Consider the following 27,090-nt stretch of genomic DNA (forward strand, 5'->3'; position numbering starts at 1 on the left):
CCAAGGGCCAGACAGAGCACCCTAGAGGTCCGCATTCAGCCTGAGGTTCCCCATCCTAAGTCTTCCTAGGCCAATCTCAACACTCAACACTACACTGTATGAGCTCTCTTCAAACATAATAAAATAAAATATTATCAGAAATGCAAGAAGCTATATAATATCTCATCTACGGAACAGAAGTAATGCTATTATCCACAACCTTATCCAGGAACAATGAGAGGATAGTGAACTGCAAAAGGTTGCAAGCATTTTTTTTTATTTTTTTAAGTACATTAAATGTTCTGCAATTGCCTTTTTGTCTCAGACACAACAGCGACATCTCTATTCAGTCTCTGTACAAACTGGAGGCTGCAACAGAAACCCATTTGTTCATTTCGTGCTCGCTTTTGCACTCTTTAAGTCCATGGAAACCTGAAAGCAAAGAACTAGGAACTAAGATGAAATGCCCTGCTGGCTGCACTATGCTATTTTCTTTCCCCCCAGTTTTTAATTAACAGATCGTTGCACGCATAAGGGGCCACATAGGTTCAGCACCAAAAAAAGGGGGGGGGGAAGAAGGCTTATTTATTTATTTAGGCAGGCACAGCAAAGCTATATACACACTGACATTTTAGAGCGGTTCATTATCACCTACAATGACATTTTATTTTGCTGCAAGCAGCTAATTCGTTTATGCAGCATCTGGTCATATAGCAAAGTGATTTTTTTGACGAGGGAAACCCCATTCCTCTGCAAGCAAAGCACGGATATAGAAGGCATGGCAAGAACTGTTGTGTAACATGGCTATGGGCTATATAGATCATTCAGACTGCCCATGTATTTGTGTGCAGCCTGACAACTTCGCAAGCAGAACCAAACGACAACTGGTCAGTTGCAGCCACTCCTTATTGAATTTGATGGTGGGGAACATCAGATTGAAAACCCCGGGTGAGCCGTGAAGCTCCCTTGATGGCTCTAGGCGAGAAATTCCCTCTCAGTATGAGCTGCATTGGTCCTACCAGTCAGTGTTGTGTTGTGTTTAGAGAATGAGTGGCTGACCAGGGCCATCTTACCCATAGGTGCTAGAGGTGCGGGGCACCCAGGCGCCGGGCTCTCAGGGGTGCCAGGCCAAGAGTCCGGGGCCTGAAAGTTGAGTCCGGGGAAGAGCCCGCCCGTCGGTCGGAGTGCCGCGGAGGGCTCTTCTGCTGTGGGGCGGTTCTGCACCGCAAGTTGGGGGGCAACTGGGCCAGCGAGAAGCTGAGGTGGCTGGCCGGCTCTGCCCTCCTGCGCGCCTGGGACTGGGCAACCAGGGGGGGGGGGCACCGGGCAGATCTTTGCACCCCGGCGCTGCATATGCTTAAGACAGCCCTGTGTCTGACCTATAGACCGCAAGCCACATCTGGCCACCAAGCTGTAGGAAGTAACACACCAGCCCACACAATGGTGGTGTGGGAAGAAATGCTGCCTTTTACTCTTAAAGAGCAGCCGGGGGCTTATCTCCAATCTCAGCTCTAAGCACCACAAGCTGGAGATAAAAGCCCCCCCCCCCCGCCTGCTTATTTGGAACAAAAGGATTCCTCCAACCCACTGCTGGAGTCAGGAGGGCTGGAGAAGCCACTGGTTAGTCTTAAAAGAGCAAACAGGGGCTTTGGCTCTGTCTCAGTGCAGTGCTGCTTAGCATTTATATATATATAAATTAATTTATATGTATATATGTATATATGTGTATGTATGTATGTATGTGTATACACACACACACACACACACACATATATATGTTGTAGTTTGCTCTGTTTAGAGCATCCAACTATAGACCCATGTTCAAATCCCCACTTGGTCACCTATTGCTCATTCTAACCGACCTCACAGAGTTGTTGTGAGAATACAATGTAAAAGAGATAAAATAAAGGAAACAACAACAACAACGGCAATACCCCTGCTGCCTCCGGTTGGCAGATGTCAAGTGGCATTTAGACAGATAAAGCAAGCCCATGATCACAGAGTCTATCAGGCAGCTTTGCTGGTTAAAGTTCAATATATTTATTTGCTTACTTAAATATTTCCAACCTGCTTCTCAGTTTAACACTCTTGCGTCAGCTAATGGCATTTTAGAACAACAGCTCTATTAATGTCACGGCAACCAGAACACAATAAAATGTTAAAAACACTGAAAACAGACTCAACCAGCAGCTGGCAATATCCTCTCCTCCTAAAAGAAGTGTTTATAGTTCCAGAGAGACATCTCCTCTGGGATACTATATTGCAAAGGACTTGAGCAGGGCACCCCATCCCTCTGCCAATGCAGGCTCAGGCAACTAATTGCATTTGGTTCCCCTTCTCCTCCCTGATGCGTTCTACAAGGGTAAACCTGAAACTAAGGAGGAGGAAGCTGACAGCAAGGGCCACTCGCTGCCCCCCCCCAATGAATGTAAGAAGACAGGACTGACTGAAGTTGGTAGGCAGTGCCTCATTCTCCCTAAAGGACCAGCCTCCGCTGCCATGACTGACCAATGTGTGCTGAAAATGCTCAGGTGAATGGATCAGAAAGGAGGTGCATGAGATTGCCCTGCTATCAGAGAAGAACCTATGCAAATGCACACTAGCTGGGTTGTTGCAAGGACAAAATATGATACCAAAAAAATGTATTACATGCTCACCTTGATACTCATACAATGAACTGGGCAGCTTCCCATGAGCTTGTCTGATGCAGTCCTATGCTTTCCAGGAATACGACATTTATATATGTACCTTAACTGTGGCTCCATGAGATGTAAAGGGACGTAACTCAAGACCGCAGCTTATTGCAATCTATCAGTAAGAAATCATTTTGTTCTTTTTTAATTGGAGGCCCTGGCTTTGAGACAACCACCCACCAATAGCTTCTCACAGGTCAGAAATCTCACTGTTTGCTCAGCCCAGGTTTAAACCCTTCCCTAATCTTCTCTGTTTACACAGCTTATTGAGATTCCAGAGCGTGAAGGAGGAGTAATATCCTTGGGGCTTTGCAGAAGCGTGTGCCATGACTATATCTACTTTAGCAGTCCCAGTGCACAGTTCATGGCTGGGAGAGTCATGATTTCACTGTCTAACTACAGTGCGCAGACCAGCGCTTTCTGCTTCAGTCATCACATGAGGAAGCTCACAGCATTAAGGCCACATGTATTTGACCAAATGCTGTAGTGGGAATAGCCACATATTCATTTCCAGAGCAGTTAATTGGAGAAATGGAATTCCAGAGCGGCAGCTAACATTTGCTGGTTTACAGCCTGCCCTATAAATCGGGGTGAGAAACCTCCAGATGCTCTTAAGACTCCAGCTTGCTCCAGCCAACATGCCCAATGCTCAGGGATGCTGAAGTCCAGCCATATCTAGTGCCCATCAGTGTTAGGCAAGGAACAATAAAGTCTGAATCTGAACAAGTTTAAATTAGAAGAGATGTACGTATTTCTTCAATGTATAATATAGCCAATAAAGAGTTAAGGAGTGGCAATCCAAAATCACAATTTCAGGTGGGCAAACTCAATTTTAAAAGTTGATTATACTGAAAGAAGCAGAGAGAGAGAGAGAGAGAGAGAGAGAGAGAGAGAGAGAGAGAGAGAGAGAGAAAGAATATCTGTTTGTGAAAATAGAAGAATAGCTAAATGGCGAATATCACACCTTTGGTCTTTTAAATCTTAGCCATACAGTTCCACTGGAAGAAACCACATCTCTCCCCTCCCCACCCTGCAGCACCACAAGATTTCCTTAACCTCAGCCTTAACATTTCCACAACGGCAGCTGACATATTCCAGATCAGCCTATGTCTTGCTTTTAAAAACAATGTGACTTTTGCTCTCTGACCCTGTCAAAATAAGATGCCCTGCTTGATAAACTGACAGCTTTGGGAAGGTTAAGATGTTTGAAGCTGCAAGCAGGCTTGCAGGTGTGCAATACTAAAATACAAAAAGAGATTCAAAGAAACTATTCTACTCAAAGTTGTCCTTACACAGCCATGGCATGAAGTAATTTACTGTTTTGTACAAATCACCAATGGGGAAGCTCTGGCCATCCAGATGTTGTTGGACTACAACTCCCATCATCCCTGACCATTGGTCATGCTGGCTGTAGCTGATGAAAATCAGCAGAGGGCCACCTTTTCCTCATCCCTGGCTTAACACATTTCAATTTAGGACCATTCATTTGGAAGAGGTCAACTCTAGCTTGGATACAACCCCATGTTTGCTTTAAATCAAAGAAATCTGCTTGTGTTTTACACACCTGTCATAAGGGGGTGGGGAGAATCCCTTCAGAAATTATACACGCACACATTTCACACACACACACACACACACACACACACCCCACCCCACAAAGCAACAGTTAAGCAGCACACTAACAGAAGCATAAACTATGCACATGGAAACCACTCTCTTAACGTAATCTCATTATATTTAAACATAGCAGGAAATACTAGTCAAAAATCCCCACAAACAAGAAAAACAGAAGGGATTCCCTTCCCTTGTGTGTGTATATATCCTGGCTGCCACTGTCTGTGCTCCGGTAGCAGCTACACTCAGCTACTGTAACATGCTCATTGTGGGGCTGCCTTTAAAGGCAGTTTGGATTATCAGCTGGTTGAATACATGACTGCAAGATTAACACAGGCATGCTGGTTTAAACATACCTCACCAGTAATTTTTCTAAGGGCACACTGGTTATACCAGTTTGTTTTAGGCTCCATTCAAAGTGCTGGTTTGAACCTTTAAAGCAACATTGCGAGAAAAGCCCAGAAGTGTTACATCTTTGCAAAAAATGCACTAGCCTGCTGGAGCCTGTCAGGGAAGGAAGGGAACTGGGAGCCCTTTATATCCTCCAACAGCTGCAGTTGCATTTCTACACTGATCACGAAGGAAGGGGACTTCCCTCCCCTGACACTTCTTACCTGGGCCCAGAGGTGGGACATGGGTGCTCAGGTCCTCCTCCGCCAGCCCATTAAGCTTGCCAGCATGGAATGTACATGTACTCGCCTGCATGGAATTCCTTGTCGCCCATGGCGACCAGGTGAGTCCTTAAATACAAAGCTGCTTGAAAGCCCTAAGCAAGCTTAGGGCAAGCTACGTAAAGGACAGTCTCCTCTCGTGGAAGCCTGCCTGACCTTTGTAGTAATCTTCTGAGGCTCTTCTCCCCAGGCTTGTGAGGCAAGGCGGGTGGCTGTCAGAGAGGAGCAGGCCTTTTCACTGATGATGAGCCATCTTTGCAATGACCTCCCCAAACAGATTCAGGGGGCACTTTCTCTGCTGACCTTTTGGTGACAAGATAAAACCTTAAAAAACAAACAGACCTCAAGGCTTTTTAATTGGCTGCTCTGGTGTTTAAATGATGCTCCATGACTGTTCTGCTGCTAGTTTAGTTTATTAAGAAAAGGCAGCTTAGCAAACTAATGCTATAATATTATTACATGTTTAACAGCAAAAATCTTCCAGTATTGGGCAGAGCAATGTTGGAGGTGGTTTGGACGAGGGCGACGTGTTTTCCAGCAGTCCTCTCTGGATCCACCAGCCTCCATTTTTATGGGAAGTAAGCAGGGGGAAACCCGATACATCTGCCCAAACAGCAGGCAGGAGCTATTGGAATCCCCATTGGGGATTCTGCAGTAGCCAGCAGAAAACCCCCAATTGGGACAGGGGTTTTGGGGGGATGGGGTCAGCCCTGCTGGAAGCACGCAACAGCAATGGGCCCAATTCCAGGCCTCTTTGCTGCAAAAAACTGAGAACTGGCACCACGAACAGGTATTTTTCTTCTCCGCCTGCTTCCCGTTCCCTCCTACAATGACCTGGATATACGGCAGGACTACAGAAGCGGTGGTGCCTATGTCCTACCTGTCAGATGGTGGATTGCAATGACTGCCCTCACCAGACAATTCGAAATCATAGAATTATGTGGGTTAAACCACAGAGCCTAGGGCTTGCCAATCTGAAGGTCGGCGGTTCGAATCCCCATGACAGGGTAAGCTCCCGTTGCTCGGTCCCTGCTCCTGCCAACCTAGCAGTTCGAAAACACATCGAAGTGCAAGTAGATAAATAGGCACCACTCCAGCAGGAAGGTAAACGGCGTTTCCGTGCGCTGCTCTGATTCGCCAGAAGCGGATTAGTCATGCTGGCCACATGACTCGGAAGCTGTACGCCAGCTCCCTCGGCCAATAAAGCAAGATGAGTGCCGCAACCCCAGAGTCGGCAACGACTAGATCTAATGGTCAGGGGTCCCTTTACCTTTACCCCAAGGGTCATCTAGCCACCCCGCTGCAATGCATGAATCGTGCCCACAAGTGTCACTGGGTGGGCTTGAACGACCAGCCTTCTGGCCAGCCAGACACACTGATCCATTGCACCACAGGCTCCTGAAAACAAGATCCATGCTACATCTATTTTACTTTGGTACCTTGGTACATATCTATTTTCATTTAGCTCAAAAGGTTCACCCCAAAATAATATGATTTCCCAAAGGGCCGTTGTGCGGCACAAAATACACTTATGTACCCGTAGAAACCTCACCTGCACTGCTAAAATCTCAGGAAACTTGTTCAATAAACATATAATTAAAAGGGAAGTGTCCCTGCCAAGTAAGCTTTTGCTATAATAATTCTGGCTATGGAAACTTTCACATTAAAAACCTATAAAGCAGTTCAACTATTCATTTGATTCCAATTCACCTTGAGTACCATTCCTTTCAATAGCAAACTCAAGTGGTGAGTGCCATTGGAAATGGAGGTCCACATAACTACCAAATCCTCCTATTGCAGCTGGAAACCGACTCAGTGCAATCCTTGCATAATTCAGCTAAGCCATTGTGCTTTCAATGCTAGGAATAGTGAGTATGACCTAATGCCCCTCCCCATATTTTGTCATCCCATGCAAGCTATTTCTTTGATGGGGATGCCAACAACTACCCAAGGCTGCAATGAGAACCACTAAATCAGAGATGGGGAGTGTGTGGCTCTCCTTGTGTTGTTGGAACTTCAACTTCCCTCATCCCTGTCCCTTTGCTATGCTGGCTGGGACTGATGGGAATTGAAGTCCAAAGACACCTGGAAGGTCGCAGGTTCCTCATCACTGCCCTAAAGGCTCATATGGCGTCTCTGATCTATAAGAATATTGGGATTTCCCATTCATTCCACTAATTCCAGGCAAGTGAGAGGAGCTAAGGAGGGATGCTGACTGAGTGTATAAGAAAAGATATATATATTCTGGGGAAGCCTAAAAGAGAAGGGGGGGGTACATTTCCCCAGCTACATTCCCCAGATCCCTCCAGAGAGAGATTTCTTATAAATCCGCTGCTGCAGCTGCAGCTGCATATACTCCTCCTCCTCCTCCTCCTCCTTTCCCCCCCTCTTTTCTCTGCTCATTTTCCATTCCCAGGTCTCCCAGTAGGCTCTCACAGCTTGCAAGCACCTCACTGCAGGGCGATTGCTCACATCTCCTGCACTGCTTCCTGACAGGCGCTCCACACGGCTATTAAAACTCCCACAGGTGCCGGCTGTCCGTCAGAAAGGAAATGATCCCACTTTAAGCCATCAGTATTTCCTCTGGTGATGGCAGTAAATGCCCGGCGAGCGCTCGCAGAATTACTGACAGCGGAAAAGCGTGTCAGGGAGCAAGGGAGCTTATATGATTGAAGGCGAGCCAGGGCGCCTTTCGCAGGTAGATGAAATGAAGCATATTGCCAGACCCAACCTGCCTGGCTTTGGCTGTCTGCGCGGAAGCTGAGAGACAGAGAGATCTTCATTCAACTAGACACCAGAAGGCCAAGCCTGCCTATCTTTTGATAGCATGTTCACTTTTTAAAAAAAGGATGCTTTGGGTTGGAGCTCTTTTTAAAGCAGGGGCTCAGAGATCAGCTGGACCAGTTCTGCAGAGTGTATAAAGACAGAAAGAGAAACCAGGGCAGTTATTCACAACGGTGCTGCTGCTTGGTACTGGGTTCAACTGGGAAGGGCTGCAGAGCATCTGCTTTGCATGCTGAAGGTCCCAGATTCAATTCCAGGCATCACCAGGCAGGCTCAGGAAGTTCCCTGCCTGGAACCCCCCTAGAGAGCTGCTGCCAGTTAGCACTGAAGCAGATGGACCTATAAGGCAGCTTCCTATGTTCCGCTTGATACCTCCCTACAGCCTGAAGCAGGAGGGAAAAGAGAATGGGAACCTGTGACTTGCTAACAGGTCTTATCTTAGCCAGCCACAGCCTCCAGGCCCAGCACCCACACGCAGAATCCTTGGGTGGCTGCCTTAGATTATTTCTCCAACCTTCCAACATGTTTGCAGCACTCCAAAGCTGCATTGTCCAAAGCTACCTAGCAGTGGGGTGAGATCTGAACTGGGAGTCCTAGGTGTGTGCATCACAGGGTTCTTCTACAGCAGGGATGGAGATGTGGCTGAGCACACATCAACCCCAGACCAACATGGCCAATGAACACAGATGACGGTTCTCCACTCTTGCTCTACAGCTTATAGATGCCACAGCGTTCCCAGATAGAAGGGCCCCGGCACCAAAACAGCAAACTCCACTGTCTGCTGCCTCTACAATTATGCTAACATCATCGTGCATTTCCAAGGGCGCTAACAAAAGGCTCTCAGTCGCTTCTTGACCTCTCTTCTGAGACGGTCAACAATGGTGCTAAACAGCATCCGCCCCAATTCTGGAGTTCATCCACTGTAAATTTGGGCCTATAGCCAGCATCAGCTTGTTGGTAATGAATAGATGAAGAGGTGAAGAGCATCACTTATGCAGGGGCTTCTCTCTGGGGCAGCTCAGTTGGTACAGCATGAGGCTCTTAATCTCAGGCTTGTGGGTTCGAGTCCCACAAAAGATTCCTGCATTGCAGGGGGTTGGACTAGATGACCCTCATGGTTCCTTCCAACTCGACAGCAGGAGCCTTGCTTCCAATCTGTAATACCATCCACTTACTCTTTTACTTGCAAGAAATGAGAACATATAACCTCATGGTGCAGCCCAAGTTTTATTTATTTTCATTTCTATCCTGTTTTTCTTTCAACGAGCCCAAGGCGGCATTGCATGGTTCTTCCCAGTCATTTTTTATCTTCACAATAACTCTGTGAGGTAGCTTAGGCTGAGAAGTAATAACTTGTTCAAGTGGGGATTTGAATTCAGGTCTCTGCAACCTGCTAATCACTACACCACAGTGGATTTGCACATGAGAAGGTCCTGGGAATAATCCTTATTCCTCTCCAGTTAAAAAGGATCTCACACAGCAGGCTTGGAAAAATCTTTGCCTGGTGCTTTTAAGAAGAGCTAGCTGGACTAGGCACTACTAGGACAGAAAAATCTGGTCGGACTCATTACAGAAGGAGCTTCACTTGTTCAATGTTTTCATTTATTTATTTGCAATTACATTTTTAGGGTGCTGTCCTCCGCAAGAGTCCTTCAACACAACTAAGATGAACAGAAAACCCAAAATCTAAATATATATCATGAAGCTACCTTAAAAAATGAAGCAGTAAACCCAGGCAAGCAACATGTAATTCAAGACCTGCAGGTCCAACGAAAATGAGTTTGCAGAGTGCCTCAAGGCCAGTAAGCATGCGGGCTAGATGGATTCCAGGGAGAAGAAGTTCTAGAACCTAGGTTCACTACCAAAGGTTTATCACCTTTGGCAAAAGTAAGCTTTTTGCTGAACATCTCAAGAAGTGGGCAGATTTGTACAGGAGAAGGTTGGTCCAAACAATACAGGTCCCGCAAGGGAGGTGCCAGCTTCACTAAATAATGGAGCCCTCTGTTCTGTTTTCAAGAGTAGAGTTGGGAAAGCTGTGGAGCTCTAGATGTTCTCGTGACTCTAACTCCCATCATCCCCAGCCAGAATAGCCAGCTGCTAGGGATGATGGGAGTTTTGGTTCCCTAGAGTTACCTAGTTGCCCGCCCCCTGCAATGCAGGAGTTGCAGCTAAAGAATCCCAGGCAAATGGCCCCCTAACCTCTGTTGAAAAACATCCAATGAAGGCAAACCCTTCCAAGACACTCAGATCCACTGCCAAAAACATCTCTAACCGTCAGGAGGCTATTCTGAATGTTTAGTCAGAATCTCATCTCTTTGTGATTAGAATTCACTGGTTTAGGTCCTAGGCCCTCTGGAGCAGCAGAAAAGTTGGTGCCAGAAAAATAAAAGACATGCAATGGGGGCATTTCAATGGATAAGTGCCACAACACTAAAGGTTTGACTCCTACATTGCACAGAATGGGCCTCCTGTTATAAGATGGTATCTGCAGGAAGTTATCAGCTGTACAGAGCCGTGATGGGTTGGATATATATGGGGTCGTACTATCTTTTAGGTATCCTGGTCCCAAGCTGCATGGAGTTTTATACTCCACCACCACAGCTGGAACTTTGCCCAGTAGCTGTGACAGAAGAGCCTGCAGAGGTATGCTAAGCGAGTCCTGCCTTGGCAACACTTTCCCGCACCCGTCTCCTGAAGCACTTTTAGTGCTAAGTACATATTACATAAAGTTACATTCAGTATGAATTCAGAAACTTATGATTATGTCCCTCTGCGTGCCTCTTTAAACAACTCTGCGTCATTCAACTAAAAGGTACAAATGGCACGACAATTTATTATCTCGCCACATTAAACAGTCAGGAGGGCTGCTGCCTTCCATTTATTTTTAGAGTTTTCCTTTTTAAAATGCAGCCATGAAATACAATAATTCCCCGAAGAATGCATCACATACGGGCACAAAGTCAAACCTCTTTATTGCTCCAACAGTTCCCTGGACTGTAACAAGAGACCATGCACCTTGATGTAAGGGGCGGCAAATTATATTATATAAAACACGCATGCAGACACACTCATGTAACGCTGCAGTTCATTTATCTACATGGAACTATGTGGGGAGGCAGGAAAAGCAAAACAAAGAGAACACGCCAAGACAAAGAGCTGGGAGATGAGATGGGAGCAAAAGAATAAAAGGCAGGTAGAGAGCCAGGGATGCGGGAGAAATTTGATTCAGATCCCTTTTAAAGGCAAACCTACAGCTGGAAGTTTGGGCACAACTCGGCTCACAGAAGAGAATTCTGCATAGAGTTAAGACAGATAGAGCTAGGAATCTATCATTTTGTTGTTTAGACCAGGGGTCAGCAACCTTTTTCAGCAGGGAGCCGGTCCACTGTCCCCCAAACCTTGTGGGGGGCCGGACTATATTTTTGGTGGGGGAAGGAATGAACAAATTACTATGCCCCACAAATAACCCAGAGATGCATTTTAAATAAAAGCACACATTCTACTCATGTAAAAACACACTGATTCCCAGATTGAGAAGGCGATTGGGCCGCATCCGGCCCACAGACCTTAGTTTGCATACCCCTGGTTTAGACTGATACACCTTAGGCGGCATCCTGCTTACAACTCCTTCTCCTCTCTTAGACCTCAAGATGAGAGATTACGCTGGAGCTATCCTCTCTGGAGCTATCCTCTGAGAACAAAGGAACAAAGGACTGCCCTTGTCTTCTCAAGATTAGTTAGGTTAGAGCTAGCAATTTTTCTATGTGCTTCCTACATTAAATGTGGGCTTGAAAATTTTCCAAAATGCAACATTTCCCAGTGCTTTATTTTTCCATGGAAAATGCTCTGTTTCCTAAGTTCATTAGCAACAGGGGATGGATGCCAACTGCAGAGGCAATTATTAGGCATGCTTGGCAGTTTCAAAGTTTTTAGCTTTGTTTACTAAATACAAGTAAAACAAACATGCTAAATTTAATCACTCTCTAGGACATCAGAACATTTTCTGCTGCAAACTGATTCTCCCCCCTCTGCCCAATATGCAAACTAGCCTAATCTGCATAGGAAAAATTTCCAGTACAATTTTTCTCTTCCCCCAGAGAACTCACTTCCTTTGCAATATGCTGATGACACACAGCTCTACTTCTCCTTTACATCTGCAGCTGTTGCAGTGGATGTGCTGGGCCAAAGTTTGGTAACTTCGGCTGGTACAAAATTCAGCATCCAGGTTGCTCACCAGGGCAAGACTGTTTGAGCATATAATGCCAATTCTGGACTGCCAATTAGTTTCCGGGCCCAATTCAAAGTGCTTGTTTGACCTATAAAGCCTTAAATGGCAAGTATGGCTGGGAGGGACTCCTGCCTGAAACTCTGAAGAGCCACTGCAAGTCAGGGTAGACAGCGATACCTCAGGGACCCCATATTAATTGACACAGACCCTGAGTTCCTCATCTATGGCCCTTTTTTGTGTGCCTCATCTGCAAGATTTCTGGAGGGTAGCAACACAAATACAGGCCTTTTCTGTGGTGACTCCCTATTTGTGGAATGATCTCTCTAGGGAGGCTCACCCGGCACCTTCACTACAGATCTTTAGGTGCCAGGCAAAAACATTTCTCTTCTCCCAGGCCTTTGGCTAATTAAACAATCTATGGCATTTTAAAGGCCTCTTCTCCCAGGCCTTTGGCTAATTAAACAATCTATGGCATTTTAAGTGGGACGCAGGTGGCGCTGTGGGTTAAAGCCTCAGCGCCTAGGACTTGCCGATCGAAAGGTCGGCGGTTCGAATCCCTGCGGCGGGGTGCGCTCCTGCTGCTCGGTCCCAGCGCCTGCCAACCTAGCAGTTCGAAAACACCTCCGGGTGCAAGTAGATAAATAGGGACCGCTTACCAGCGGGAAGGTAAACGGCGTTTCCGTGTGCGGCTCTGGCTCGCCAGAGCAGCGATGTCACGCTGGTCACGTGACCCGGAAGTGTCTCCGGACAGCGCTGGCCCCTGGCCTCTTAAGTGAGATGGGCGCACAACCCCAGAGTCTGTCAAGACTGGCCCGTACGGGCAGGGGTACCTTTACCTTTACCTTTATGGCATTTTAAACTGTGTGTGGGGTATTGTTTTTGTTGGTTACTATGGTACATATCTTTGTAAATTGATATTGCAATCTGCCCTGTGATTCTCAGACAAGGGGTGGTCTAGAAATTTAATTAATAATAATATTTATTATTATTTATGAGGATGAGGGGCTTTGTATCCCTTGAATGGATCTGGCCTTGGCTTGGCTTCACAAAGTTGCCGTAACTCCCATTAATGTGTATTCTGCACTGTTCCAGCTCTCTACCCTCTTATTGGCCCAAAGGTAGGCAAAGAGCAGTAAGGTTAACAGTACTAACTCAGGTTAGAGGGTGGAGTTCAAGAGAATTGTGATACCATACAGGACAATTTCCCCAGGTTCACATTTTGTCTAGGTGTCAGGTGGTCAGTGGCAGAGCACACACTTTGCATGCAAAAAGCCCTACGTTCAGTCCCTGGCAGGTTCAATCCAGGTAACACAGAGACAGGTCCTGTCTGAAACCCCAGAGAGCCACTAGGGGAATGGCTGTAGCTCAGTGGTAAAACATCTGCTTTGCCAACAGAACGCCCCAGGTTCAATCTGTGGCACCACCAAGTAGGACTGGGAGAGAATCCTTGTCTGAACCCCGAAGAGTCACTGCCAGCCAGGGTAGACCATACCAAGTTAAATGGACAGGACAAATCCAGTTCCTATTATGATGCTCTTCCTGCTGATCTGCCACCTCTTCCTAGACGAAGCATTGACTTGCTAACGTTCAGAATGAGAGCAGACCAAGACTTGATACCCAACAGTCTCAAAATGGCAGCCCTCTGTTTCACTCACCCCTAAGCAACATTTGGATAACTTTGCCATTTTGTTTTCCCGACTCCCAGCTGTGCTGAGCATTGGATCTAGTTTTGCCCAGACGATGTCACAGTGGCTGTGTGGGCAGGTTATGACTTGGAAACAGGGTGTGATGGCAGATAGCATCGTCTGAGAACTTCCCTGGCTCAGAACCTCCAGCAGAGAAAAGGAAACGTAATGTTTCGCAGCTACATCAGTTCCTGCCTACCCGTTGCAGGTGCTATTCTCTTACAGAGTTGTTAGCACACTGCCTTTTAATAAGACAGCACACATTCAATAGGAAAGCACTGAGGGTCATTAGCAGATTACCAGTTGTTTACCAGACATCCATTTCAAGCTATGTGATTTTAGAATGGCTATGTAAGTGTCCACAGGCGCCCAGCTGTTATCTTGACATCCAAAGATGGGCACAGGGCAAGGTTCTACTTGCTCTCGCTCTCTCCTTGAGGACTCCGCTGTCATTTAAAAAGCCTTGCATGCTGCATCCAGTAACCCAAACCATCTATTAAATTCTATTTACACTTACACTGCTTCTAAAAACTGTTTATTAGCACACCAGGGAGGACTAAGGGAAAATCTTCTTTGCCAAAGGAGACCGACAATTTTAGAGAAAGCAAGCAGAGGTTATTCTTTTCAAAGTGGCAAAGCTGCCATGCAGTTGCTGTTTCTCTCTCTTCTCTCTCTCTCTCTCTCCCCCCTCGCCCCACCCCAAGCCAGGCTTCATCTCGAATCACTGATTTACAAGAGCGTCTCTCTCAAGAAGAACAACTGTGTCTCATTAACACCACGCCAGCTGGTGCCATGTATAGCTTTCAGTCCCAATTTTGCCTAAGTGCTTCATAGATGCTTAACGTTTCGTTGGCAATATCTGGCCAAAATCACAATCTTTAATTAGGGAATTAAAGATTGTGATTTTGGCCAGACATCTCCAACGAAATTGTGTGTGTGTGTGTGTTTGCGTATACGGACTCCATTCTTTACCTGAGAATGTCATGCGTTACACAAACTCCTAGGGCCACGCAAGATGGACCAGACCCAGATATAGGATAGCATTGAGAAGTAGCAAAAGAAGGACTCTGCAAAATGGTACAGGCACTAGCAACGGGCTACATTTTCCGTGGCAGCAGGAGGACTTTTTTGTATGTCAAGTTCACTAGAATCCCAATGTAAAAGCACAGTATTATGGGCTGATGCACTAAACAGAGAATGCATTACCTGATGACCCTGGTCCAGGCTTCCTCAACCTCGGCCCTCCAGATGCTTTGAGACTACAATTCCTATCATCCCTGACCACTGGTCCTGCTACCTAGGGATCATGGGAGTTGTAAGCCAAAAACATCTAGAGGGCCAAGGTTGAGGAAGCCTGCTCTGGGCCAACCACTAAAAGCGGGGTGGGTAGGAGGAGATAGAAAACCACCTACCCTCTCCCGGGCTTGTTTGAGGAAGTGTACTAAATAATCAAAATATGCAACCACTGAGAAACTGGCCTTTGCCAACACCAGTGCATACTTCATGAAAGCTTCTGCTTGAAGTCCCTAAATATCAGAAGACAATTTCATAACAACTCTGAGCAGGGATTTCAGTGTGGCTGCTCTACCCATTTGGTGAAACCTTTGCGGAACGGCAGGAACCTGCTATTTGTTCTTTCTGGAAACAGTTGGAGACATTTTCGTTTGGGCAACCTCTTGCAGCTGGACGAAAAGGCCTCAGCTGTTAACTTTTTATTGCTTTAAAAATCTGCCATTAGGTCTTTTTGCACTGCTTTAGAAACTATGTTTAGTTATTTTATGATATATTTGGAAACTGCCTTGAGACTCATGTGATAGAAGGATGATTTATGGCAGTGTTTCCCAACCTTGGGCCTCCAGCTGTTTTTGGACTACAACTCCCATCATCCCTAGCTAGCAAGACCAGTGGTCAGGGATGATGGGAATTGTAGTTCAAAAACAGCTGGAGGCCCAAGGTTGGGAAACACTGATTTACGGTATACATGAAGAAGAAGAAGAAGAAGAAGAAGAAGAAGAAGAAGAAGAAGAAGAAGAAGAATCAATAGCTTTCCTTTTGATCCTCTTTCCCATTTGTGTCCTGCCCTACCTTCAGGATGGCAAATGTGGGGTTAATTATATCACTCATGTAATCCTTTAAAAAACAACACCTACACTCCTGTAAGGAAGGGATGGGGAACTTTGGTTCCTCAAAGTATTGTTCAACTTCAACCGTCATCAGCCTCAGCCAGCAAGACCAATGTTCAGGGATGATGGGAGTTGTAGTCCCATAAAAGTCAGAGGACCAGAGGTCCCTCATTCCTGTGGTAAGTGAAGTTGAGCTTGTCACAGGCAGTATGCCTCTGAATACCACTTGCTGGGAATCACAGGTAGGGAGAGCGCTGTCACAGAATCATAAACCTGTAGAATTGTAATTGGAAGGAACTCCAAGGGTCATCTAGTCCAACCCCCTGCAATACAGGAATCTTGGTTAAAGCATCCATGACAGATGGTCACCCAACCTCTGCTTAAAAACCTCCAAGGAAGGAGAATCAGCCACCTTCTGAGGGAGTTTATTCCATTGTCAAACAGCTCTTATTATCAGAAAGTTGTCCCCCCTCCCCCCCGCTGATGTTTAATTAGGATCTCCTTTCATGTAACTTGAATCTATTGGTTCAGGTCCAGAGCAGGAGGAAACAAGCTTGCCCCATCCTCCATGTGACAGCCCTTTAGATATTTGGAGATGGTTAATATCCTATGAATTCTCAGCCTCCTCTTTTCCAGGCTAAACATACCCAATTCCCTCAGCTGTTCCTCATAAGCCTTGGTTTCCAGACCCTTGATCATCTTAGTTGTCCTCCTCTGCACGTGTTCCAGCTTGTCAATATCCTTTTTAAATTGTGGCACCCAGAACTGGACCAGAGAATAAATGACCGCTGGGAGGAGTGCAGAGAGAAGAAACGCCATGGTGCATCTGCAGCAGCGCAACTTCATCTGCCCCATGTCTCCGTCTCTACAGCCGGTGCTGCAACCTTCCTACAGCTTGACTTCACCCCCAAAGGCACACTCCTGCATTGTCTCCCGAGACAGTCGGATGCCGATACAGACACACACACAGTTCTAACTCTACCAGTTGTTTTTCAGTAGTTCTTATTTTTATCTGCAAGGTGTCCTGAGTCCCACCAAGGGGGAAAGGTGGGATATAATTAAATATATAACAACAACAATAACAACAACATCATCATCATCATAATTTGGGGGATGGAGCCTGTGGCTCAGGTCCACAAACACACCAAAAAAACAACAACAAACAAACCCAAACCCCTTCACACAAGGAACACCACTTACCAAAAAACCACGGAGGGCTTTTTCATTGCCCCATTCTGACATTCTTGGAGGGCAGAATGCGGGTGCTCAGGAGGACCCACATCGCAACCACCGGCACACCAACTGCCTTCAGAGAGCATTAGCCCTCTAAAACACCTTTTTTAAAATGTGAATAACGAGCTCCTTCTCTTGCTCTCGCGCTCTCTCTCTCTCTCTCTCTCTCTCTGCCTGGGCCTGATGAGGTGTTGTTGTTATTATTATTATTATTATTATTATTATTATTATTATTATTATTATTATAATATCACCTCAAGGAGGGCAAATGAAATTGGGAAATAATAATAGTAATAATAAACTTGCCCAAGTTTGCCTCTCCAGATTGACAGTCCAAGGAGAATCTCCATAAGTGGGCCCAGCAGGCCTTCCTTCTCCAATCTCCATCTCGCCAGAGCCTGTTGCTAAGCAACTAAGTGGGCCTTATCTGGCATATGCATCCCTCCCTTTGCTAACAGGCTAGGAGAGCTGGCTTGAGTATTTCCAAGTGCAGGTTCCTCCCCCTCCCCCCAGGACAAGGCTTCTAATTTCTGTGAATCTTAATCACTTGACGCACAAGGAGCCACCAACTTCCGAGTGGACACTGGGGCGCAATGATTACAACTGGGAGGAGCCCGCCGGTTCCAAACAATAAAAAATAAAGCCTGCAAAAGCAGAGGAGGAGGGGGAGAAGGGGGGTGGCCGGGTCTGTGTCAGGGTCAAATATGGAGAGATTAAAGGATCCCTTTGAACAAGGGAAGTTTATAGAGCTGCTTTAAATGGAGATAGGGGGCATCAGGGATAGAATCAGAGGGTATCTATGAACGATTGGCCAGGGGCCATGTAAACATGAAGGCTTGTGAGTACAAATACCACCATGCACTGTGAAGTTCAAAGGAGCGTCTCTGCTTTATCAGCAGCCAGAGACTATGCTCTTAAAGGCTTAAACACACACACACACACACACACACACACACACACCAAGGCCAACTTTTCTTTTTAAAGCCAGCCTGCTCTTTGTAAGCAGAGAGGAGAGAGAGGCTGGAGGCAGCATGATAAATACATGAATCAAAAGGTATTTCCTTCCTCTCATCCCCTCCCCTTTCCCAACAGAACCTCAAACTAGACTTTAATCTGCCGCTTAACAGGGGAGGAGGTTTGTGGGCTTTTATTGCTGCTGCTTCTTCTTGTTAGAGGACCAAAGGAAGGAATCTGTAAGATTAGGAAGGGACGCAACAGGGTAGACCAGAGACAGCCAACGTGTTGCCTTCCAGATGGTTCTTGGACTACAACTCCCATAATCCGTGGCCCCTGGCCATGCTGACCAGGGTGGAAGGGAACTGTAGTCTAAGAACATATCACGGGCAATAAAGTGGGTACTCTTGAGAAAGCCCTATTGGAGTGCCTGCAAAGAACTAGGTGGTGTATCTAAAGGGAAAATGGGGCACATGCCCTGCCCTCAGGTTTACAGTCTAAAGAGCAGCTCAAACCTATGCATATGTATTCAGAAACAAGTCTCCTATATTTAATTCTTTAAGATTTGAATAAAGGATACTAAAAATTAGAGATATAATATTGGAAAATTAGATAATAAGAATCGAAATAAGGGGATAAACTTGCTGGAAAAAAATTTTTTGGCTAGGAACGCAGGAGCGGGAGATGTGAGGGAGTCCAAAGAAGTTAAGAAGATTATGTTAAAAGATATGTTATATGGTATTGTTTATTGGAATTGTAACTAAATTAAAAAATTGCTAATAAATATATTATAAAAAAAAGAAACAAGTCTCACCAAGCTCAGCGAAACTTACCAAGTAAAGGTATCTAGCTACTGCAGCCCCAAAAGGAAGGTGAGTAGAGAGGAAATCAGGTTATAACTGCACTATACCTTTAAAGCAGTGCCATGCCACTGTAAACAGTCATGGCTTCACCCAAAGAATTCTGGGAGCTGTAGTTTGTTAAGGGTTCTGAGAGTCGGTAGAGGACACCTCTCGCAGAGTTACAGTTCACAGCATTCCCTGGGAAGAGGGATTGATGGTTATGTTAAACTGCTCTGGGACTTGTAGATCTGCAAGTTGAAAGTGGTATGGTGCAAAGGTGAGCTCAGTTAATTGAAAGAGGGAAGAGGCAAGTCTTTTTTTTATCAGATGCACCAACAGAAGGAGTGGAAGGAATGCACTCCAATGGTAGGGAGCTATACTGGTGAACTTCAGGAAAATTAGGCTACACTTGTCTTGCATACCTGGAAGAAAGTCCCATTAAACTCAACTTCTGAGTAGAGACATATAGAACTGTACCATGAGAAAGTAATTTAGGGCTTAAGGAAGTTATGTCCAAAGACTGTTTCGGGGGCCTAATCCGGCCCGCTGGTAGATTTAATCCGGCCCCTGTGGCAGTATATGTCCTGGGGTAAAATCCTAAAAAAAAAAGCTCAGCAACCAATTCTAAAAAAGCTCAAAAACTTTGGGGTTAAATCCTAAAAATAAGGTTAAACGGCTTCAATCCTAAAAAACAAAAAGCTTAACAACAACTTTGGGTAAAATTGTAATTTCAATCCTAAAAAAAGCTCAGCAATTTTGGTCGGCCCTCATGCATGTTCACTTCATCAAATTTGGCCCTCTTTGGGAAAAGTTTGGGCACCCCTGATCAAAGCTCAACAACTTTGGGGTAAAAGCACAAAAAAGCTCAAGAATTTCAATCCTAAAAAAAAGTTAACAACTTTAGTTGGCCCTTTGGTCAGCCCTCCATTTCATTAAATCTGGCCCTCTTTCAAAAAAGTTTGGACACCACTGTTAAGGAGAGTAAGAGAACCAGGGAGTTGAAGACAGCATGAAGGAACATAGAGAAAAGGACCTGGGCAGAAAGATATGCAGCAGCAAGAGGGTGAACAAACATGAAAGTCCATAAAATATGTATAAAGAAAAGAGAATACATATAATATGTATAAAGAAAAGAGAATAAGAATAAAGATGACAATGTAGAGAGCAGGAAAGTAGTCAGGCAGCTGGTGTTACTGAAAGGAATTTTTTTATTTTGTTTCCAAACCATACTGTTACCTATGCACATATAATTCCCTATACAGCGAGTGCTTTGGTTATTATTTCTATGGAAGGGTATTCCATTATGTGAGATGACACATGCAGTCTAAATTGGGGCAGCCCAGACTCAAGCTTTCTGCCTTAATGGGAACTTGATCAAAAGTTCCACAATCCCTGAACATTGTTGTTTTGCTGTCTGATTAACATAGAGGAAGGTTATTTCCCTCTTTGTCCCCTATCTGAGGATTCTGTTACAGAGAGGGGGGAAACACTGCAACTTTCTTCCTTTCAATGTTTGGGGGAAAGGCTGCAGCTTATGCGTGTGGAAGATTCCAGGTTCAATCCCCGGCATCTCCAGGTAGGGCTGAGAGAGATCACGGTCCGAAATCCTGGACAGTCACTGTCAAGTCAGCGTAAATAATGCAAAGCAATGTGAGCCGATGGTTTGACTCGGCATAAGACAGCTTCCTATGTTCCTATTTCCCGTTAACGTCTCCTCCGGATTGTAAGGCGAGTGTTCTGGAAAAAGGGAATTTCTGTTTCTGTTCTCTGTTGATGCATGGAACAGCAGCAATGAATACTAAAGCACAAAGGCATGCCAAAACACAGAACTGGCTTGTTCTCAGGAGGACAGTATGCAAACAAAGGACAAAGTGTTCTCCTTCTCCAAGATTTGGGAGGGTGCAAGCTCCTTCTACTGATAGCCACACATCGGGCAAATCCAAGCTCGAACAACGCCACAAACGCAAAGCAACTCCAAAAATAAGTGACAGGAAAGGGAAGGCGCATTCTGGACAAATTTCTCCATTAGCGTTGAGGCAGCCAACATATTTAAGCTTGCTATTAACAATGTTGTGGCTAGAATCGGAGCCCAGGACTCAGTACATGGCCACAGCTGGTATTTAAATTATGACAAGGACCGTTGTAAAATAGATTCCAGTAAATTGTTTTGCTCATATAATGAGCAAGTTTACTATGTGTGTGACTTGTAGTCTGTTTTAGGAAAACAGTATGGTTTTAGGTCAACAATATGGTTTTTGGGTAAACAATATGGTGTGGGGGGGTAATAAAATCCAGATTTTGAAAGGCTTTTGCTGTTGTAGTCTGTCATGGTTCTGCCCATCAGAACTCTCAACATTGGCCTGCCAGGTTTTGGGTGCCTCTGCCCCCCCCCCCCCAAGCTATGGTTTTGTTGTCGGCCGGCCTACTATGATGCACAGCTTGTGAGCATGTGGTGTAGTGGTTAGTGTGATAGGTTAGGATTTGGGAGACAAGGGTTTAAATCCCCACCCAGCCATGGGGCTCACTGGATGACCTTGGGCCAGTCAGTGTTTCTCAGCCTAACCTACACCACAGGATTATTGCTGGGGGGGACGGGGACAATGCAACCAACCTTGCTTAGAGGAAAAGTGGGATCAAACACAGGGATGGTGATAACACAGCTGCAGAAGGTGCTACTGTGATTTCACCCCAGGTACGCCAACCATAGTGCCAATATAGATATATATTTATGCAATATATATGACACACACACACACACACACACACACAAACATATGCACATTCAAAAGAATGCAAGGAGGGAAAACACAAAGTTAGCCCCCTCAAAAGTCTAAGTGCAAGCTAAAACTGATCAGTCTCGGACAGTTTAAAATTAGAGATGTTAAAATAATATTAAACGTGTAGATGTAGGGAGTATACAATACCCTCCAACATTTCTCTGATGAAAATAGGGACATCCTATTCTATTATTATTATTATTATTATTATTATTATTATTATTATTATTACTACTTCTTCTTCTTCTTCTTCTTCTTCTTCTTCTTCTTCTTATTATTATTATCCCACCCATGTGACTGGGTTGCCCCAGCCACTCCAGACAGCTTTCAACATATATAAAAACATGATAAAACAGTAAACATTAAAAGCTTCCCTATACAGGGCTGCCTTCAGATGTCTTCTAAAATTTGTCTTGTTTCTTTGCCCTGGGGGATCACATAATTCCATACCCTCTAACATTTCTCTGATGAAAATAGGAACATTCTAATGATGCTCAGGGGAGGAACAGCCAAAGGGGGTCACTGCTAGTTAGAGCAGACAGTACTGTGCTCAGGAGATAAAGAGTCTGCATCTGTATGAGGTAACTTAATGGGTCTGAGGACTGCCGCATTTTGCAAAACAGGGGAGAAGACGTGAGGTGATGGTGATGGGGAAAGCTGAAGAAGAAACGGAGGAGCAGGTCTCTTTAACACCTGGAGCATAATAAAACTATTCACTGTGGTTGTTTAGTTGCATATGCGAGCCGTGGCGCCAATACTTTCTGGCAGGGTCGCTCTGATATCCAAACTCCTGCTATTGTGGCGCAGTCAAATAAGGAAGCTGGAATGCACTTAACAAGAAGCAGCTACCGAATTTCTCTTAAGCCAGCCTCTGAAGGGAACGTTTGTGCAGCCTGTAACATACACCCCAAGGGAAAGCCTATTAGCTGCACTCTCGTATTAATGCCGCACAAGATGAAGCAATCTGGACTTTTCCCAACGAGAGGGAAAGGGAGCAGTGCCTGTCTTTTGAAATCAAATCCCCCTGCCATGCAAAGCACGGTTTTTATTTATTTATTTTCCATCCCCCTTCAGCACACAGAGAAAAGATTAGCATCAGTGCTTGCTACTGGCAGAAAGGAAGGAGGAAACCCACCACACATGGGTCCTGTTCCAATGCATGAGAACCAGAGATGGTTTGATAGAAAGGAGTGGGAAAGCATGTGGCAATTGTGGAGAGTAAGGATGAGCAGGTTGCAGTTCCATACTAGGAGACAGCAGCAGAGAACCCCTGAGAATTGGATGTGGATTTTCTTTTTTAAAGAAAGGTTTGTGGGTTGTTGGCTTTTTTAAAGCTGAGCATTACCAGCTGCCAGAATTCTTCCACTGCCCAGTGAAATGGGATCAATTTGGGAAGAACCTAGAAAGATCCCCGCTGGATCAGTCCAATGGCCTATCATCTACTGCGGCATCCTGTTCTCACAAGGGGCCGATCAGGTGCCTGTGGGAAGTCTGCAAGCAGCACACAAGCGCAACAGCACTCTCCTGTGATTCCCAGCGACTGGCACATCTTCTAAATGCCCTGCTGAAAAATGTTCAACCTCATCTTCAGCAACAGCAAGCTTCGGTTTGATTTGGAAAGAGATAAATGGCTCCTTTGGGCCAATACAGCAGCTGTCCTAGGCAGTAAAGCCTGGCAGGTGAAAAAGCAGATCCCAGTGTAACTGTACAAGAAAACCAACAAAGCATCTTGCTGCTTTCAAGGTATTTCAAGCCCCTCTGTTCATTTTGCCATAACAGATGAACATGAGGAAAAGGCTATGGGGTTGTGCCTAGAAGTTCAACAGATATGGGGCTATATACAGTGGAACCTCTACTCACGACCACAATCCGTTCCGGAGACCTGTCCTTATGGCGAAATGGGTCGCTGGGAGAGGCGCTGTTGTGCGCAGGCACGGGTGCGATTGCCTGCTCCTGCACATGCGCGAATGGCAGCAAACCTGCCAGTTACTTCCGGGTTTGCCGTGGTCACAACTTGGAATGTCCAAAAGTGGAGGCAGTTGTAAGTAGAGGGTCTACTGTATAACAGACACAGATGTATCTTGTCTTCCATATATGGTACGCCATGACTAAGTTGTAGGGGGGTCGTCGTGGTAATAGGATGTTACAGCAAACATAACAAAGGATATTGTGGCACCCTAAAGACCAACAACTTTACTATGGCATAAGCTTTCATTGACTAGAACTCACATCATCTGAAGGCAGCCCTGTATCAGGAATTTTTTTATGCCTGATGTTTTACAATTTTTTATGTGCTGCAAGCCGCCCAGAGTGGCTGGGGAAACCTAGCCAGACGGGTGGGGTATAATAACAACAACAAAACAACAACAACCCGGGAGGAATATCGGCTGGCTGCAAGGCATGAAGGCTGCTCGCTGAAAGGCCCTTTCCACCTAGCCTAGGGGTGAGGCCCACACTCACCAGCCCTACAAAAGAGGCTCCTCATTAGGCTGGAGGAAAATCGCTCGGCTATTGTTTTATTGATTGACTGATTGATTAATATGCTGTAAACTGCTTTGAGATTTTTATTAAAAATATAAAGTGGTATAGAAACAAACAAACAAACAAACAAACATCAGATATAATAAATATTATCCTCAGCTAGCAAGAGTGTATGTGTCTGCATATATACAGAGAGAGATGTCTGTGCATACATACAGAGAGAGAATGTCAGCAGTGGGTTAAAAAGACAATGAAAGGCAAAAAAAGAGTGGCCCGTGACAATTCAATTGAACATTTAAACTAATAATAATAATAATAGTAAGAGCACAGTTGTGAACATTCATTGCAGAAGCAGCATGCAACCTCAAACTAAAGTGTTAGAAACCCATGTAAGACTTCATAGGTTTGTTTACTGCTACGATAAAGCATCTATCATTGTGGGGTGGGGGAAGTATTTTATTTTCCTTCCCAGGACAGCAAGGCTAAGAGTGAATTTGTGCATCCAAAGAGACACACTGGGAACGTGGACTGCCTTCTCTCTGAAGTCTTCTGGGCTGATTTGTATTTCAATGGTGACGCGTTGTTATATTGTTTATTTCTTTGAACGTTACAAGAAAAGCAGTAGGGAAATAGCTTGACATGTCACAGGGCATGATTTTTCACATGGGGGGACAAGCAAGTCCTTGCATAAGAAGTGGGGCTGCAGGGAGCAGACATCACCAGGCACCCGCCAAAGCCCACCCAAGTAGGAGAGTGTAAGGAGAAGAGGAGCTAGGAGTGGGGATAGAAAGCTGAATTGGTTTGCACTTTTCAAAACAATGCAGGAACTGAAACCCAGCCATCCTGACAAATTTGCACTTAGAACCACAGAACCTTCGAGATGGAAGAGATCGCAAGTGTCACCTAGTCCAACTCCCTCCAATGCCAGAATCATGGCTAAATTATCCCTGGCAGATGGTCACCCAACCTCTGTTTAAAAACCTCCAATGAAGGAGAATCCATCACCTTCTGAGGTGTTCTGTTCCACTGCCCAACAGCTCTTTCCCTCAGAAAGTTCTTCCTAATATTTAGTCAGAATATATGTTTTTAGCAATTCTTATGTTTATCTCTAAGTAGCCGTCCCGTCAGGGGGAAAAGGTGGGGTATAAATAAATATAAAACACCACCAACAAGAACCTTTTTTGTAATTTGAATCCATCAGTTCGGATGGATTCCAACTCCATATTCCATGTGATAATAGTTCTTCAGATCTTTGAAGATGGCTACCATGCCACTTTGAGCCTCCTATTTTCCAGGCTAAACATACCTAGCTCCCTCAACCGTTCCTCATAATTCTTGGCTTCCAGACCCATAACCATCTTGGTTGTCCACTTCTGCACACATTCCAACTTGTAATATCATTCTTGAACTGTGGAGCCTAGAACAGGACCCAGAACTCCAGCTGGGATCTGACAAAGGGAGAACAGAGTGGTACTGGCACTTAGCACACCATACTTCTGTTGATGTAACCTTTTTTTTTTTTTGCTGCTGAATCACACTGTTCAAAAATGCATATATCAGCGTGCATTTAAAAAAAAAGTGCATTCATGAAAACAGCATGTAAAGTGTATTATTTGAGGCAAAAGTGCATGCAGAAAAATATATATGTACATTAAAATGCTGATGAATTTTCATGAGGACGTCTTAAAATAATAATAACGATGCACTGATGTGAAAATGTGGGAAACTGAACTTAAGAACAGAAAAATGAGAAGCTGAAATTGATATATTCACCCATCTGTAGGAGCAGCAACCGCCACACCCCTTGTCCTCCCCCTCCTTTTCTTTCTCTCTCTGTCTTGCTCTCTGGGAGGCAGTGCCAACCCAGGGTGCCTCCAGAATGTCATTATTTCGCAGGAGGGATTCAATCGCATACCAGCATTTTAGGTTTGCGCAGTGAAAGTGGATTAAAAGCACTTTGTTGCCCTCGTGGAACAAATCCAATCGAAAAGTGGGGGGAAATATAATGAAACTGCATGGGCTGAACAAATGATTAACAGGAAAACATGTAAACGTCCCCACAAACAAATCAGGATGAAGGTCCATTGTTGGGTAACCACCACGCAAACAAACGCTCAGTAAAAACCAGATGTAGTCCAACTTGTGTACAAGCAACTCAGGATGAATGCTCAACCAACAGGTTGCCTGCAGGAATCCCTGCTAGATCAGACCAAAGGCCTCTCTACTCTAGCCCAACCCTGCAAGCTAATCATATTCCCTTTCCTGCTGTTGTTCTCCAGCAACTCATAGAGGCATGCTGCTGTTAATCCTGCAGGAGTACATAACCATCTTGGTTATTTGCAATTGACACACACAACCTCCACAAATGCATTTAATCTTTTAAAGCTGTCTAAATTGGCGGCCATCATCCCTTCGCGTCACGGTAAGGAATGTAAACACCATGCTCATAACCACCTCAGAAACAAATCAGACCTCAGCAAATGCCAAACATAAGTCTAACCTCCTCGTAAGCTTTATGTAAGAAACCAGGAAGAATGCTGAACGAATGGGACATCTAGAGCTGCCCTGGGCCTAGAGAAAAAGACAAGCAAAAGGATAGTGGCAAGGAGAAAATCGGTGCGCTCAGGGGGAGAGTCTCACTGGAAGTACCTTGCCCATGTTCTCCCCCCCCCCCCAATTTTTTTGGAAATGACACTCACTGGGGAAATGACTAGGCTGCGTCAGGGTAGGGAAATCTGGTGAATCTCACAGGTGCTTGGTGATTTCCGTGGTGTATTTTTTGCATGCATGCGGGAGAAAGCTGCATGTGCACTTGTCACATCATGGGTTGCATCATGCAAGGTTCATGCCAGCTTATGTACTTATACAAGGGAGATGCCATCTGGAATAAAGGGACCCTTTATTAGTGGAAAGCTACTGCAGGTATGGGACGCAGGTGGCACTGTGGGTTAAACCACAGAGCCTAGGACTTACCGATCAGAAGGTTGGTGGTTCGAATCCCCACGACAGGATGAGCTCCTGTTGCT

At 45.2% G+C, this 27,090-nt stretch overlaps 1 protein-coding gene across 7 annotated transcripts in view; it reads right to left on the reverse strand.

The window, feature by feature from the left end:
• FBRSL1 (fibrosin like 1) overlaps nucleotides 1–27,090 on the reverse strand; it is a 793,883-nt gene that overhangs the window by 567,301 nt on the left and 199,492 nt on the right. The window lies entirely within an intron of this gene.

This window comes from Podarcis gaigeae (genome assembly GCF_964106915.1).
Source record: "Podarcis gaigeae genome assembly, chromosome: 16".
NCBI classification, from domain to species: Eukaryota; Metazoa; Chordata; class Lepidosauria; order Squamata; family Lacertidae; genus Podarcis; species Podarcis gaigeae.